This window comes from Megachile rotundata, chromosome 14, assembly GCF_050947335.1.
Source record: "Megachile rotundata isolate GNS110a chromosome 14, iyMegRotu1, whole genome shotgun sequence".
NCBI classification, from domain to species: Eukaryota; Metazoa; Arthropoda; class Insecta; order Hymenoptera; family Megachilidae; genus Megachile; species Megachile rotundata.
The window spans coordinates 6502640-6520584 of NC_134996.1; the positions used below are offsets into that span (position 1 = coordinate 6502640).

Genomic DNA, 17945 nt, shown 5'->3' on the forward strand with positions numbered 1-17945 from the left:
TTAGGGTCCAAATAATTTTGGATATAGAAATTTTGTGATATTGAGAATTTTTATCCAGAAATTTTGCGGGCTATTGACTTCTTCACTTTGGGATATAGAAATTAAAGGTGTCTAGAGATTTTTGGTACAGTAATATTGTGAACTAGGAATTTGGAGACCGAGAAGTATGTGTGACATGTAAAAATTTGGAGATTTGAAAATTTAAGAATTTAGAGATTTAAAAATTTCAAAATTCGACAATTTTAGAATTCACAAATTTAAAACGTCCAAAGTTTAAAAATAAAAATTTGGACTTCTGAAAATATGAAAAATTCTAAACATACAAGATTAGAATTATATAAAAGATGGTCACAAACAATTGTAATTTACTCATAAAGCTAATAAGTCTGAAACGTGGCTTACAAAAGAATATTTTCGAAATTTTCTAAATATAAGTCCCCTAAAATCCAATTTAAAGTGCTCATTATGTGACAATTATTGCTAGAATAAAAGGATGTTTTTATGTACTCAAAAGTTTGATAATCTGTGTGTTTCAAAAGAAGACATGAATCAGAGATTGCATAACCACTTCGTCATTTAATTAATGAATACACACGAGACAGGAAACTTGTACATTCTATGTTATTTTGTAAAGATTTATTTTTTATACGAATTACTCTATTCATAGTGATCGTTTGTTTCATACGAACAATTGAAGAGGCACGATCTGTGTACTTTTATGGTTAGGTTAGGTTACATCGTCCTTGCTTTAAGAAATCAAGGTCTAATGGCGCAATGACTTAGGATGTTGAAATTTAATATTGTATTATGTTGCATCCATTAATTTTTGACATAATTGAGAAATATTAGTATTATATTTTTTATTTGATGTAGTAAAAATCTTTAACTGAAAACCGAAACGATTATATTTTAACTAACTATTATTTTAGTTTTTAATGTGCTACTTATGCTACAATTAGTATAGGTAATATTTAAAAAAAAAAGAGTTAATTAACAAGTATAAAATTGTTTATAAAATATACTTTTTATATACTAAATTAATTTAGTAACATAACAGTTTTATTATGAATATTAACGTATTAACTTAAAACTGAATTTTTCTTAAAACAGAAAAATATTCCTTAATTTTTAAATTGCAAAATGTCTAAATCCCTTGAAGTATACATATAATCTCGCAAAAAATAACCTGAGTGAAATATTCGCCACATAAAAATCTACATTGTGCACCGGATTAAATCAACACAGAAAACATTTTATGTTTTCGTACGTTCCGCGAGTTCAAACTAGTACTTTTCAAGAGATCAGCTTACAAGGTTTTACTTTAACCGTGCAGTTTACCAAGAATACTCGTTCTTATTGTTAGTTTCACTCTCTTGTGTTCTTGATCCGCGTCGTTACGTCGCAGATACACGTTGTCGTTTCCCGCTAGACTTCCTTCTTCATGAATCCTTAAGAAATAGCGCAGAACGAGGAGCTAATGCGCGTTTAAATGTTACAGGAAGTTCTTTCCTTTACTTTCTTCCTGTATTTCCCGACCCGTGGAAAGAGGTATTCAATTCCGTGTACATTTATGTAACTCGTATTTACTCTTCCGTCTTTTATCAAACTTTATGAAAAATTATCTCGAGTATTTCATATCTACTGTAGTATTTTACAATTTGTTACAATCTTTCTCGTCGTTTCAATAAAAAATTATGCACAGGCAGCTTCTGACATAACTTTTGTTTGTTGTACAATGAAATTATTACTGCACTTTATTATTTCTGCTGAGAAGTTATTAAAGATCAAACTTGTTTTTCACCTGTTTTATTTCAAAATTCTTCAAGAATATTTTAAAAAGTAAATAAAGTTTTATATCATTTTTCTGCTAAGACTGTGGAGGAAAATGTTATTTAAGTAATTGTTATGGAGAGTACAAATTGATATTTTCTTAATTTTATCAAAAAATTGTATGTGAAAAAATATGTATTAAAAAATCTATTAACATGTTGATATTCATAATAAAAATGTAATGTTATTAAATTAATTTAGTATATAAAAAGAACATTTAAAAAATTCTATGTGAAATAATATGTATTAGAAAATCTATTAAGAGATTTAAGGATTTTGTTGTTAGGTAGTTCAGAAATTTACTAATTTATAAATTAAGGAATATCACATTTATCAATTTTAAAATTTAAAAATTTCAAAATTTAGGGATTTAGAAATTAGGTATTTCGTAATTTAGAAATTAGGAAATTTCATATTGTCCAAATTACAAGATTCAGGCATTCGGATATTTCGTAGTTTAGAAATGAACAAACCATGTCATAGATACTAAAGCTGTAATAAGAAATGTCAGAAAGACATTTGAACATCTAAGATGTCAGATAACCACTAAACACTACAACAAAAATTGTACCTCATAACCTATCCAGAGTAACCAAATGCTCTTACTTTCAAACAAATTATACCAGTTTGATTGAACCAGTAAAAACAAATTCTAAAATCCGCCAAGATCTCCCAAGCAAATGAGACGTAACTGAAATGACTCGGTTCAGTAATAGTTCGAATTGAAATGAGGATTCATGAATTGATCGTTCCATTAGGATTCCCACGGAGGAAGGTCGCGCGCATAGATTGAGCCGACTGGTCCGCGACATTCGCAGTCGTTTAAAACGCAAATGTAATACGCGTAGACCGCAATCAATTAGTCACCGTATAAGGATCAGGCGAGGTACGGCGATATATCTGCAGTTGGTGCAGTAGGTGTAGTTGCTGGTCAACCGGTAGTCCCGCAATCGTCTGTACTCATCTCGCCGGGCAGAAACCCCGCTGGGCCCCGTCTTACCGCCCCCACTTGCAGGTCCTGCACCTTGTACAATGACTTGATGGCAGTGACAGGGGCCCAGGCAACAACCGGCCACACGATACACGGTGGCACGCGAAGACCAACCGGTATCCCCCTCTGATACCACGTTTGTTTAAACTAAACAGTGGCGAATTCGAGTAAATCATTCGATCAAGGGGGAAAGGCAGACGTTAGGGACAGCCGGATGCTAGATCTTCTGAATGTAGGGTTTATCTGACTATCCTGATACCACGTTTACAACAGTGGCGAGTTCGAGTAAATCATTTGATCAAGGTTCGTGTGCTGGGAATGAACCCCTACGTGTGTCACATATGTGACTACATACAGTTGAAATGTGATAAGACTTTTATTTTCACTGCAATTAAATTTTTGAATAATCTGTATCATCAATGATTGTTGAAGGCAAAAGTTGCTTAACATTTTAACATTCTTTAGTTGTGTTAACGTTGTAGCAATAACCATGTAGCTATGAATGACACGACTGCCTAGAAAGAATCTAACCTATAATTTTATAGGTTAAGGAGTTATGGACCGTCAGTTGAATCGGATCTTACAATGTATGGTTTTATCTGCCTATCTGATACCTTTGTTTAAACAGTAGCGATTCCGAATACATTATTTGTGGCCGATCAAAGAAGTGTTGAGAATGTTAACCTCTACGTGTGTCACACATGACTACAGTTGAAACGTGATAAGACTTGTCATTGTAATTTTTTTGAATTATCTATATCAAGGATTGTTGAAGCTTGCCTAATATTTTAACATTCTTTGTGTTAACGTTGTAGCAATAATCATGTAGCTATGAATGACACAACTGCCTAGAAAGAACCTAACCTATAATTTTATAGGTTAAGGAGTTATGAACCGTCAGTTGAATCAGATCTTACAATGTATGGTTTTATCTGCCTATATGATACCTATCTGCCTATTGGTTATTTTGTTCGTTTGTTTAAACAGTATCCGAATAAATTATTTGTGAAGAATCATGAAGGAGAGGAAGTAGGAGAATGTTAAGGCCGGTTAGATCTTCAATACGTAAGGTTTTATCTGACTGTTTTGCCCTAGCGCCTGTCTACCTGCATCCAAGTACCTGTTCACCGTTGGCTACGCTTGCCTAGTCACAGAATGATTTTCTTTGCCGAGGAAAAGTAGAAAAACACGTTCCAGCCGAGTCCAAGTATTGTGTTAGCTTCTGTCCTGTCTTTTGTTCCGTCAGTCAGCGTCGCTTGTTATTTCGTGCGCGGAAGCTGGAACCAGGAATCGACTAATTAGGGAACAAGCGAACTTTTTCGCGGCTTGCACTTTTACGATATCGTGAGAGTCGAGGAAGAGTTATGGTAAACGGATCGTAGGAAGACGTAGATGCTTAATGGATATCTCGATGTAAAGGATGTTTTGTTTGTCTTAGCTGTTTGCGATGGTAATATTTAACTAGCAGGTACTTATTTGTTAGCAAATAACGAGTCACTTTCTGGTGGAGAAGTTTGATGAGCTGTTTTGGAGTTATTATTCTTCCGTTTTTAACTGCTAGTGTTGTTTCTCTAGCATTAAATATGATATATGATAATATGATTTCATATATAATATGAAATATGATATAAAGGTTTTGTTAAATCTATACTGTATTAATTTGTATATCGTATTTATTTCGAATTGTTGTGTTAAACTAAATGACAAGTGAGTCGTTTCTGAAAGAAGATTAAAAACTAAGGAATTTTATTAGAATAAAATAAACTCAAGATTATCAGACTTTGTCTTCTTTTTACAAAGTCATTTCAACATTTTCAAGTTTTCAAGGTCACCCAAAACAGCAATAATTTTTATAATCCACAAAATTACAATTATTCTGATTAATCAAAAATAGGTTTCAAACACATGTACGTGGGTTAGCAAATAATATTCTGCGAAACAAGATATAAAATTTAAAAATTGAACATTTTTCCTTTTATTGTAAAATCTCTATTCTCAAACAAATATTTGCATATTTTCCATTAAACACTGACGTAAACTTCATTGAAAATTTGCTTTTTTCGTTTACATTGAAAAACGTAGTTTATCAGAAAATATTTAATAAATTTTTTATATTGAAAAAAACAACAGAGATATAAAGGAACACCATGAATATTGGTAATATTTCAGTATTGTCAATATTGTTGAACGTATGCAAGAAAATATTGACGTATTGTCAATATCTAAGTATTGATGATGTGTATTTTGATAAAAAACAAAATATTTTTTGTATTCCTTTTATCTGACATATTTACACTTTATCTTAAAAACATGCATTGTCCATAAATATTGCCAGTATCGACAATATATGATATATTTCACGTAAAACCACCTGTATATTTATTTTTGGATCTGTAAAAATATTAGGAATATTTTTTACAAAGAGCTTCAATGGATGAATTTGATAAAAGAAGAATTGTTTTTAATTTTTAAAAAATACCTTCTTCTAAGATCATTCACGTTAGAGTTATAATTAAAAAGAGTACAATTGACTATTAGTAAAGTAGTGTAATGTGATAGTGAAACCATAAAATGAACAGTGGAATAGCAAATTTGTAGACCAATAAAATATAAAAATATTACAGTCGTAACAAAACAGTAAAATAAAATAAAAAATAATAAAAGGCAAAGCTAACCATTCTCGAAAAAGTCTACACTTCATTACCATAAAATTTCCTGAAACATTTGACAAGATTCGAATCCAGAACCTAATTAGGCATAACAATTTTATTTGCCACTACAAACCGACTCACGCAAGAACGTTTCCTCTTTTTGTAATCCGCACAATATTTCCCCGCTGCGTTTCTCTCTATCGTTCATGAAAAAGAGTTACCAGCAATGCGGGAGTCGTTTCTTGCGACTGTATACCTCTTACGCCGTCATGCATAAAAGCATACATAAGGGGGGTGCGTGATAGCGAACTCCTTCCCGTTTTGATTTACATAATTCGTTACGCGGCAGAGCATCGACTGGATACACACGGTGAAAAGAATCGGTTGGAACGCGTTCAGCAGAAACTGAATGAACGAAGCGGCCAAGCAGGCACAATGGAGGAAAGAATGGCCGTGGCGTAGGCACGCATTGCTACACGAAAACGCAAGCCCGCTTGAAACATAGACGGGGGTTAATGATCTTACGGTTGTAGGCGAGGACTGAACGCGGCACGATTAAAAGAACGTTTGCTTTTAATGCGTATCCTTCTCGCCCGGTCTCTTCGTTATTCCGCTTGCTTTTTCCCCTCCCGTCGTCGTTTAACCCCATTTCCCTTCAGCGTTTGCACAGCGTTCGTTCAGGGGGGTTGGTCGGCGTCGTTACCGTGAGAGATAGGGACGTGCATGCGCGCAGAAATCCGACCATTAAAATATACCCTGTCAGTATGCATCGGTGTGCACAGATCTCGACAGCATGCACGAACAAACAGGCGTACGGCGATGCTGTTCCCGCCGTTGCTGGCGTTGCTGCCGGTCGCTGCATGGCTGCTGACCGTACCATTCTTGCGTGTTCGTTGCCAGCGACTTAGGGAGAATTACGGCGAAGATAGCAATAAGAGAGATACGACTTTATCGCGACTCTGTTTCTATCTACGTACACCTCCGGCTGCTGTTCTGGACCTGTATCGTACGCTGCCGGAACGATCGATCCTCTTTTCTGCCCGTGGACCCTTGTTCCATTTTCCTTTTATATCTTCGAACGTTATCAGATCATGGTCTGCTCGTACCTCGTGGCATTACGCACCGTGAAACCCGCTGTAGATTTTAACTTTGACGATGTCCTGCTAGATATGGACCTGGCTCACTTGTCTGGATGCTCATTAGCCCCCGCGAAAAACGAGCGGTCTAATACCTTTGATAAAAATACCGTGATAAGCATTGCTATCAACGCACTTGACTGGTTATCATTTAAAGATTGATTAAGCAGAACGGGATTTTAGTCTCTGCTTCAACGGTATATCCTTAGGTTCATGTGGTAATCTTAATGCGAGCTGAATCTTGATATATGAATTGTTTATTGCACTTGTTTTGATGATTAGATATGTACTGGTCTGAAGTTTATCTCCAGAGAAAACGGCTGGATAAGATTTCATCGTATATTATTATAATAACATTAATTTTGTTGGACAGTTTAGGCGCTAGGAGGTTCTAATGCGTTCATTGGTATCAAATATATTGTCAAACATTACTATTACGTTGATTATTATCAAATATGACTATTGCAGACATGATCAAATTAATTGAAAAGAAGGAAAATTTTATATGTCATTATTCAATTTTTACAATTATATGCGCAATTGCTACTCGTTCATAATAATCATGCGCAGTACAGTTATTACATTTTATCACAATGTACTTGTTGCGTAAACTTTATTGCGCATGTTTATTATTTTTTATCATCAATTGTGCATATGTTTAATATTGAAGGTCACAGTCAAGGTCATCAGTGAATTTTTTATAATAGAAATAAGAATCAGTATGTTTCTGATATTATAAATTTATATGTAAGCAATTTCTATAAACAGAACTTATTTTTCGACTTCGGTTTCAATGTAAAAATAAGGGGTTGAAAAACCCCAAAATAAAAATCTGGAAATAAATTCATATTTAACATGCATTCATCAAATAATTCACCTACAGATTGCTTCATAAATTACTGCATAAATTCATTATCTAATCACTCATCTATATCCTTGCACACTTCGCGCGTTGAGAAATCAGGTCAATTGATATGCAACAACCTAATACATCGCAAATCACACGACGGCGAGTGTTCGAATGAATTAGAATTAGCTAACTGGACAAGTAATTGTACTCGCGTTGAACGTTTACAGCAATCGCGTATATTATGCCCATAACGAGGCTATCGAGTGTCGTTAACATGAGCTGTTACAAGAACGGCAGATAGAAATGAATTCCGCGATAAGCAGAGCGTCGTTCTTTCGCTTTATCGCTTTATCGTATGCTCGTACTGGTTACAGCGGCGATGATAGCCGGAAACTCTTTGCCACCAACCCTCCGCCATTTTCTCTCGCACCGTTGTCATCTCTCCTTCTCTTTCTCCCTTTTCAGTTTCTCCGAGTCCGCGGCTCCGGCCGGACGATTTGCATATGCAAATGAAGCGATATAAGTAATTAATTCGCAATCAGACCGGAGTTACCGTGGCTGTTATATATGCTACGGCTAGGAACCACAATTCATTAGCCATGGCGATATTTATTAATTAGAAACGGGCACATGGCTGTACAGCGACACGGTTTCAACCCTCATCATTAATTATCGTTCTTCTTGCCTAGACTGCTGGGTTACTCGACCCACGCTCGTCCTTAAACTTCTTCGCACCGTTGAAAACATCTGTGATATTTGACCGCTTTTGCGTAAAACGCCAATTTCGTGGAGACTTCGCATCAAATTCGGGTTAAAGAGGTTGGTCGTATATGGATTAATTGAAGATGTACCGGGTTAATCTAAAATTGTCGTATAGATTTCATAAAAGTTGGTGATATGAGGTTAATGATGATCATACAGAAGGTTAATAAAAAACAGTCATATAAAAAGTTAATTGCAGATGGTCATATATAGGGTTAATAAGAGATAATAACATGTAAGGTTAATAGATGTTCATATGCAAGATTAATAAGTGATACATATGTGGTTAAGATGGTTTCATATATGGCTATAAAGAGATGGTTTTATTTAAGGTTAATAGCAAATGGTCATATATGGAACTCATTAAAGATCAAATCTTATCTACCGTGAATAAAAGACTATATTTAGTTTGTTATGAAAAGTACAGGAAGATTTAAGATATATGAAACTTTCGTTGCTGAAAAGGAAATATGTAGAACAACATGATATTTATGTATAAATGTGTTTATAGGTAAATATCATAAATATCTATTTCATTTATAAAACAATTGACCTTAAAATTGATAAAAACCTCCTAGTTATCTTCATGCTGCATATAATACTCGCTCCATAAATAACAGCTCGATAAATACACACTTGATACATAACCGTTTAATAAATACCCGCTTGATACATATCCGTTATAGGTGTTCCTCCTTCACGTGGAATACCAACATACGAGTATATGCAATATTACTTTATTAATCTTTTATTAATCCTTTATAATCCTCTCTGTTAAAAGGTTCGAGTTATAATCAATTCTAGCAATACAAGAAACTTATAATTTAAAACAAGAATGTTTGTAAAATAACAAACTTCATAATATGAAATAAGAAATGCGTAAAATAATAAGCTCATAATTTAAACTAACAAACTAACAAACAGCGAATAATTTTGCTGTTAATACAGATATTTATCCTTGCTCATGTAAGAACGTTCACAAAATGAAGAACCAGTCAATCTCCAGCTCCGTGCGTCACCCCACGGATAACACGATGATCCACATGTTAATGTTCTTTGACGGGGGTGCGAAAGAGGGTATCAGATAAAAGGAAGATGGAATCAGATAATGGGAAGAACAGAGGCGTTTCAGTAGTTAGGAACATTCGTTGTATGGTGGTAACCCAGGGCCGTAACCACGTGCCATTACTCGGAGATATACGTCGTCTACGCAATCCCGTGATGCATTGCGCGTTCAGCCGCGACTACAGGACTAGGCACCCTCTATCCTTCGAATTCTCCCTGCACCCCTCTTTATCCCACTTTTATCCCTCTGTACATCAACTTTTCCCGGGGTCGCATCGGTTCTCGCCACCCTTTCTACCTCGTCGCGTTCACCAGTCTCTCGCTTCCTCGACAAATAGCTACAATTACGTACACGTGCCAATACATAACCCACCCTGTTGGCCTGTTCTTCCGTAACCCCCTCTGGTTGAACAAAGTGCACCACCACGAGTCGTTCGTTTACCGGGGCGATGTTCGGGGCCGATACAACACCTATGTCTTTCTTTCTCTTGTCTTTCTCTTCCACAATACCGTTCCCTCGTCTCTTTTAGACGTTCTTTCTCTTTTTGTCCCTTGTTTTTCTTTTCGTCTCGAGGATGAACGGGGGAGAGAAAGTTCTCGGACGAACCAGCGGTTTCTCAAGCTGTCGTCGTAATCAAGGAAATGTGGCGGAGAAGTCTATTGGTTAGATCGCTGTTGTCGTATTAAGTATCCCAAGTTTTGACTGCTTTTTTCATTGAGTCGAGAATGTTTCTGTAAATTTTAAACTGTTTCATGCATTTTAAGTTTCGTTTTTAAATACGCTTTTTGATAGTTTTTTTATTTTTTGTGAATTAATGAGGTGATTTCATTTAGGTTGAATGTCTAAATTCTTTTCGTTGTTATTAAATCCATAAATATCCAAATACTCCACAATTTATTAGTACAAGATAATGAGGCGTAGAAACGCCCTTAATACAACTTACTAACAAAGATAACAAATAACAAAAAGTAGAATTAGAACTCGAATCACATAAAATTGTAACAAGCATAAAATTTCAATTCTAACACGAGAAAAGCTTCTAAAACACGCACTTTACAGAGTCTCCGCGCACAAGGGTTAATTTTCTTGTTTATCTGAAAAAGATAAACTAATCTGATCGCATTTAACAGGCCATGCAATTACAACGATACACTCTACGTCTTATCTCGAACAAATTTACACTACTATTAATTCCCATGTTCGTAGCGAATGTCTCGAAGCGGAGCAGCATCTCGCATGATCTCGAATCACTTGAGGGAAATCTCGGGAATCACGGGGGAGCGTTTACATTCTTGGGTAGTTACAAACGATATTTCTCGACGGCGATTCGAGAGAAATCACGATGCCGGTATTACCTAGCTCCGGGAAAATAGAGCACGGGGAAGCATCGAGTCTCGGAAGTTGGTAAGCACCTCGAGGTGGCAAGGAATTAGACGTTGCAGCGACGATGCACGCGCAGAGACACATGTACATACGAGCAGCCACGTTCACTGGTATTACCGTTTATATGTACGGCCGCTCGATGTAATTACGATAAAGTTAATGCAAGGGTGGCCCAGCTGGCTGTACGCTCGATCGACGACGGCCTCGCCTGTGTAACAGGTGCTACCTCGTGAGTTTCACCGTCGATATACGTGTAGAGCTTTTCTCGAGCAACGAGTAAGCAGTTAAGATATGGGCCCAGCTGTGTCTTAGAGGTAACGTCGCTAAAAGTTCCCAAACTTTGGTCAACGGCAAATTTTTACCTCGTACATGATGCTAGAACGATACCTTGTCCGACCCCTTTTCAGCTGAATTTTCCTCCTTAAATTTGCAATTTAAATATCTTTGGAAGTTCAGGGTTGAAGTGCTGAGAAAGGAATTAATTCGTAATAAGTGTGACTGCTCGGTAAATAAGCGGTTTAGCTCTGGAGGTTGCCGTTTAGGAAACGGCTAATTATCGAGCAGCCAAAGGACACTCATTAGATAAAAATATCTTTGGAAGTTCCTAATTGAAGTGCTGAGAAAGAAATTAATTTGCAATAAGAGCGACTGCTCGGTAAATACCCGGTTTAGCTCCGGAAGTTGCCTTTTAGGAAACGGCTTATTATCGAGCAGCCAAGGGACACTCATTAGATAAAAATATCTTTGGAAGTTCCTAATTGAAGTGCTGAGAAAGAAATTAATTTGCAATAAGAGTGACTGCTCGGTAAATACCCGGTTTAGCTCCAGAGGTTACCTTTTAGGAAACGGCTAATTATCGAGCAGCCAAGAGACACTCGTCATTAGATAAAAATTGTATGATATCAAAGACATATTACATTTTTGTCTGACCTTGTACACTAAAATATCCTCTGACAATCGTATCAAAATTTCTAGATGGAATTTTTATATCTTTTTTCATAATTAATAGATTCTTAGTATTTTGCTTGAAGAAAGTAGGTTTATCATTAGAGCAAATTGTGCACTGTTAAATTTATTTATGTACACTCAGCACAAACGAAATTTAGTTATATGAAATTATTTATAACACCTAATATATCTTTGATATAAAAATTTGTAGCAATGTATGTATAAAAACATTTCCTAATCAAATGTTTCCACATATTAAAATTAAGTGAAAAACGTTGTGAATAACATTCACATGGACCAACGATTCCCGTCATATTTTTAATTATTTCACAAAACAATGACCCTAATAAACGTCAACTACGTCACCTTTCCCCAAAGCACAGCAATAAATCACATCAAACAATTCCATTCATTTCCCGCGAAGCATAAATTTAATATTCCCAGCGTTATTTAAACACGCCATTTCAGTGGCGTATCTTTTTCATACTTATGAATGGCGCTTATGTCAGTCGTGAACAGATTAGTTTCGACCTGAAAAAAGTGCCATAGATATGAAGCTGTTTTAGCTTACAAAGAGCCATACAGGACTCGCAACAAGCTGTTCCTGGTGGGAGGATCATTAATAAAGCCGCTTATCCAACGTGCACGTAAAAAAACGAGGTTGCGAAAGAGTAATGCAAATTACCGTTTTTTTTTCACTGTGGATAAATAATGGGAAATGTGATAGAAAACACGGAAGGTTGAATTGCGCGCGGTCTCTTATCGGAATGGTGTAACGTTTTTATGGCGTATCCTCGTTCGCCCATTATCCTAGATGGTTAACAAGGATCAATTGAAGTTTTACGGCTGTTCCTTGCGCAGTTATTTTCATCGAAATCTCCCAGGTGGCAGCGACAACGACAACGTCCACTTGTTTTATCACCCCCGATGGCCCGCGACGAAATTTTTCTCCTGTTCGCGACATGTCCGTGGAGACTTCGGTGAAACAGCAGCCGGTATTATTAAAGTGCACGATTTCTCAATCGGATATATATCCAAACTGGGAACGTTTTGATTTTCGTTTTGCGAGATTCGATTCTGGGAAAGGTTAACCTTTATATTGGAATTGGGGTTAGAAGTTTTTTATTTGAAAAATGGAAGTTTGGAATTTTTTAGTTCTGAGGCTTTTAAGATTTTAGATTGTTAAGTTTCTAGGATTGTAAGTTTTTAGACTTCTAAGTTGACTTTTTTTAATTTCTCATATTTCTAAATTTTTAATTTCGTCATTTTTAAATTTGAGTTTCTAAATTTCTGAACTATTAAATTTGATAATTTGAGAAATACAAAATTTAGAAACTGAAGAATTGTTAGAGGAAGAAAGGGAAGATTTCAGTCACCCATATTTCCAAATTTGAAAATTTGAAAATTTGCAAGTCAACAATTTGAAAACATTAAGGTTAAAAATTTAGAATTTGGGAAATTCGAGAATTTAGAAATTGAAAAATTGAAAAATTGAAAAATTGAAAAATTGTAAAATTGTAAAATTGAAAAATGGAAAAATGGAAAAATGGAAAAGTTGAAAAGTTGAAGACTTGAAAAATTGAAAAATTCAAAAATTGAAGAATTGAAAAATTGAAAAATCTAGAAATTTACCAGGATCCTCAAATACAACAAAAAGCAGAAAACGACCAATTTAATTAAAATAATTAAAGGCAATCAAACAGCAGTAATAACGAACATACAACATTCACATATTCAGCAGTCGCCCATTAAATTTTCAAAAAAATACATCCATATATTTCAAAATCTTAACATATTTTTTGAACCAGTAATAACAATTCTAAAGCTACGCAAACGCAAAACGCTTGCTGAAAAAACTGTGTCAGTAATTTAGTTTAAATACCGGCAGAAATTCAATTACGCCTGAAAAGCCGCAAGGAGCGTGTTCGTCGTAAATGATGCTCGTTGCACTTGGTTGAAATTACGACGAGAATGCCGGTCCCCGATGCTCGGAGGTTTCTCCGTTAAAATGTCGTTCCTTTTTTTTCTTCACTCTGACGATCCTGCTGAATCGCCTTCGTTCGTTCGATTTATTTATTTTACCGACAGCGTCGTAGAAATTTAATGCAAGTTTGACGCGAAGCGTCGGCTATAACGCGGTATTTTCTTGGAATAATACGGTATGCAAACTTAAAAATTATTTAATTGACGGATTTTGTAATTTTCAAATTAGTAGATTTATAAAATTTTAAATATTCAAAATTTGAAGTTTGGGATTCTTTAATTTATTTTGCAAATTTTTTGATTTTTCTAAGTTAGGATTTGTATACCTTTTTCGTTTTTCTAATTCTCAAATTTCCAAATTCGATAATTTCTAAATTTTAGTTTTTCAAATTTCCTAAATTTCCAAATTTCAGTCTTTAAATTTTTAAATTTCTGAATATCTAAATTTACAAATTTCTACGTCTTCAAATTTCTAAAAAACTAAATTTATAAATTTCTACGTCCTCAAATCCTTAATTTCTAAACCTAAAAATCCCTAAATTTCCACGACCTTAAATCTCCAGATTTCAAAATTCCAAGGTACTAAAATTCCTACACTCCTAAATCACCAGATCCCGAATTCCAAAAGTCCCGAAATTTACACATCCTTAAATTATTATTAAATCATAAAATTTTAATTATCACCATATTTCGAAACTCCCAACCCTCTAGTTTCACACATTAATAGTTTCCTGCATCTAAAAATTTTCAAAGTCCCCAAAACTCCAAATTTCCATGTCCTTCAATAATCCTAATAAGAATGTCAAATTTGCGACAATTCCAAGTTGTCAAACTAGAAAATCCCTAAAAATCGACGACCATCAGACTCTTTTATTTCCAGCTACTATTTCGCTAGAAAAGTCAGATCTTGACTATATGCTTCGTATTGAAACACGGCCGCGACGAATAATTTGAGATTCATCGAGATGCAGCGGGTCGAGTCACTTGTAATTCGTTTCCGTTGCTTCCGGCGACGCGTTTCCACCCCCTTGAATCGTCTTTTACCCCCGATGTTCTTTTTTGTTTGGCCATTTGCTCGAAATAGCCGGGCGCGAAAAGATGGCAGAATTACGATCGAGAAAGGGAATTGTCTCGAAGGGGGTGGCACGAAAAAGGGACAAGAACACGGACATCGTTCTATAGAAGTTAACTTCGCATTTAACATCTGCTGGAGAGGTTAAAATTTCCCTCGAAGTTTATCCTAAGTTGTGCAGTGGCGTATATCTTTTAGCCCGGTTTCAAGAAAAATCACAGAGGGGTTTTGAATCGTTGAACAAAGAGCCTTTGCGTCGTTTGTTGATGAACGTTTTGCATTGAAATTGAAGCAGCGAGTAGCTTTATTGCGGGCGGATGAATATGAGCAAAGTTTGAGGCTTCATAGAATTCTTTGAAGGATGCACGAATTATTAATAAACGTATGTATATCAGAGAATGCAAATTCGACGATGGTGCTGGCTTAGAGAATATCGAGGTAGCTTTAGCTAAGGAAATTTTAACGGCATGGTTGCAAGATTTGGGTATTCGAATATGCATGTGAGAGATTTTTATTGATTTTTTGAATGTATAAAAGATTTGAATTAAATATAGGCACATAACCTAACTTTATTGCTCACCAAACCTAACCTCAACAGAAAGTATTCTTTTATAGTCACATAGGTTTATTTCTTTCATACATGTATTTGGAACTCATCCAATTATATAATCAAGAATGAAATAATTAATTGCTACAGGACAATAAAGGTTTGAGTTAAATATGAAAACTACATTGGATATTTACTAACCTAAACTTCATTTATACATAACCTAAATTCAACCTTATTCCTCATCAAACCTAACCTCAACATGTAGCATTCAATCATAGTCACATAGGTTTATATCTTTCATACATATATTTGAAACTCATCCAATTATATAATCAAGAATGAAATAATTAATTGCTACAGGACAATAAAGGTTTGAGTTAAATATGAAAACTTCGTTGGATATTTATTAACCTAAACTTCATTTATACATAACCTAAATTCAACCTTATTCCCCATCAAACCTAACCTCAACATGAAGCATTCAATCATAGTCACATATGTTTATATCTTTCATACATATATTTGAAACTCATCCAATTATATAATCAAGAATGAAATAATTAATTGCTACAGGACAATAAAGGTTTGAGTTAAATATGAAAACTTCGTTGGATATTTATTAACCTAAACTTCATTTATACATAACCTAAATCCAACCTTATTCCCCATCAAACCTAACCTCAACATAAAGCATTCAATCATAGTCACATAGGTTTATTTCTTTCATACATATATTTGAAACTCGTCCAACTATAAAATCAAGAATGAAATAATTAATTGCTACAGGACAATAAAAGGTTTGAGTTAAATATGAAAACTACGTTGGATATTTATTAACCTAAACTTCATTTATACATAACCTAAATTCAACCTTATTCCTCATCAAACCTAACCTCAACTTGAAGCATTCAATCATAGTCACATATGTTTATTTCTTTCATACATATATTTGAAACTCATCCAACTATAATTAGGAATGAAATAATTAATTGCTACACCACAATTACATCATAAATTCATAAGTTTTAATGAAACGATACTGAACCAGTCTTTCATCTCTTTTTCCAAAACCATCAACGAAATATTCTGAAACCGTGAAGATCAAGGCCAGTACATGAACATGTTAGTACAGAATATGATAGAAACGTGATAAAATTCAAATGATTTTAAAATAAAAGTGCGAAAAAGCCAATTTTTCTGCAGCTATCAGTTGTTTACTAACGGAATTAATTTAGACGAACGAAGATAAGTAAACCGGTGAGATTAATGGTTCGATCGGATCGCAATATTGGCGTAACAGCAATTTGCGCGGGAAATATCGTTTGACGTTTCTGTTAGAGGATCGATGACGATCGGACGATGGGTAGCCGTGCGTAAATCTTGTCGTGCTACAATCACTGGTCGGATCAACGAGTCGGATAAAAGTAATTCCCGATAAAAGCGATTTCCCCAGTCGTGTGCGCGGAATGAATAATAAACGCAGCTGGAACGCGCATATCGTCGGCCAATTATTTGAATCGCGAACAATTTTGTCGGGACTTGTTGATTTAACGAACGAGAACAGTCGAACAGATAGGTTTCGGCTACGAAGCCGAATCAATTCTTCGTCTCGGTACCTGTTGTTTCATCGAACGATATCTCGCTCGTTCGACCGGCTCGACTGTCACGCCGATCGATAAAAACATTTAGCTAACTGAAAACCAGCCGATAAGCGGATACCTTTGACGCCTTGTTTCGACCAAATATCTTTGATTAATTCCGATACTGTCAGCAGATTTCAGATACGCTGCAACACCTTTCAATTATACTAATGCACTCCACTTTTTTAGTTTTCGGTTTTTGTTTTCAGGTTATTTTTAAGACAAGCTTTTAGGTTAGCTGTGTAAATTATCACGATATTTGTATTATAATTTCTTATTAATTATTACTTCAGTTTGTCTCAAAATTATATTGTTAATGCAACATTTCAAATTAAAAGCAATTTTGTGTGAAGATAACTGAATATGTTAAGTTACTAGCAAGGCTATATTATTAACTATTTATGTCAAAATTAATGAAAATTTATTAAACTTAAAATATTTAATTATACCCAACACTATAATTGTTCAAATTGTTATGTAATTATACCCAACACTATAATTGTTCAAATTGCTATGTAATTATACTCAACACTACTGTTCAAAGGATTATATTTGTGTCCAATAAAGTCACGAAATATTGCAAATAATTTCAACAGAAACAATATTGAATTTTAGCATTTTAATATAAGCTTAACAAACGAAAAATTTAAGTACTTTCACCAAACAATTGTTGCCATAGTTGCAAATTAACCACATCGAAAATAACTGTAATCGTTAAAATGTTTGTAACATTTACACGATCATATACTACAAAAACAGCTCAAATATTAAAATAAAATACGAATATTAATTCCAGATAAATACTAATCAAATTAAGGGAAATTGATTAAAAACAAGCAAGTTTAACCTCTTTATAAATCTACCACCGTTGAAGGAGTATTAAAGCCAGTTTGATTGGTGATACCATCTATCACTTTCCTTAGGGTGGTACTAACTTTGATTGGCTATACCCTTGAGGAAAAAGGGCTTAGGGTTAAGATGGGTCAGCTCTTCAGCCCTGATACCACCACCACGATCGTAAAACCTAGATTTCGTCTTTTTATTTCCTATTTTCGAAAAAAGTGATATCTTGTCTTACACGAC

At 34.8% G+C, this 17945-nt stretch overlaps 2 protein-coding genes across 7 annotated transcripts in view; one reads left to right on the forward strand and one right to left on the reverse strand.

Moving 5' to 3' along the window:
- Window positions 1–17945, forward strand: part of neo (ZP and PAN domain-containing protein neyo) — a 474339-nt gene that overhangs the window by 424524 nt on the left and 31870 nt on the right. The window lies entirely within an intron of this gene.
- Atg16 (Autophagy-related 16) overlaps window positions 1–17945 on the reverse strand; it is a 792563-nt gene that overhangs the window by 374536 nt on the left and 400082 nt on the right. The window lies entirely within an intron of this gene.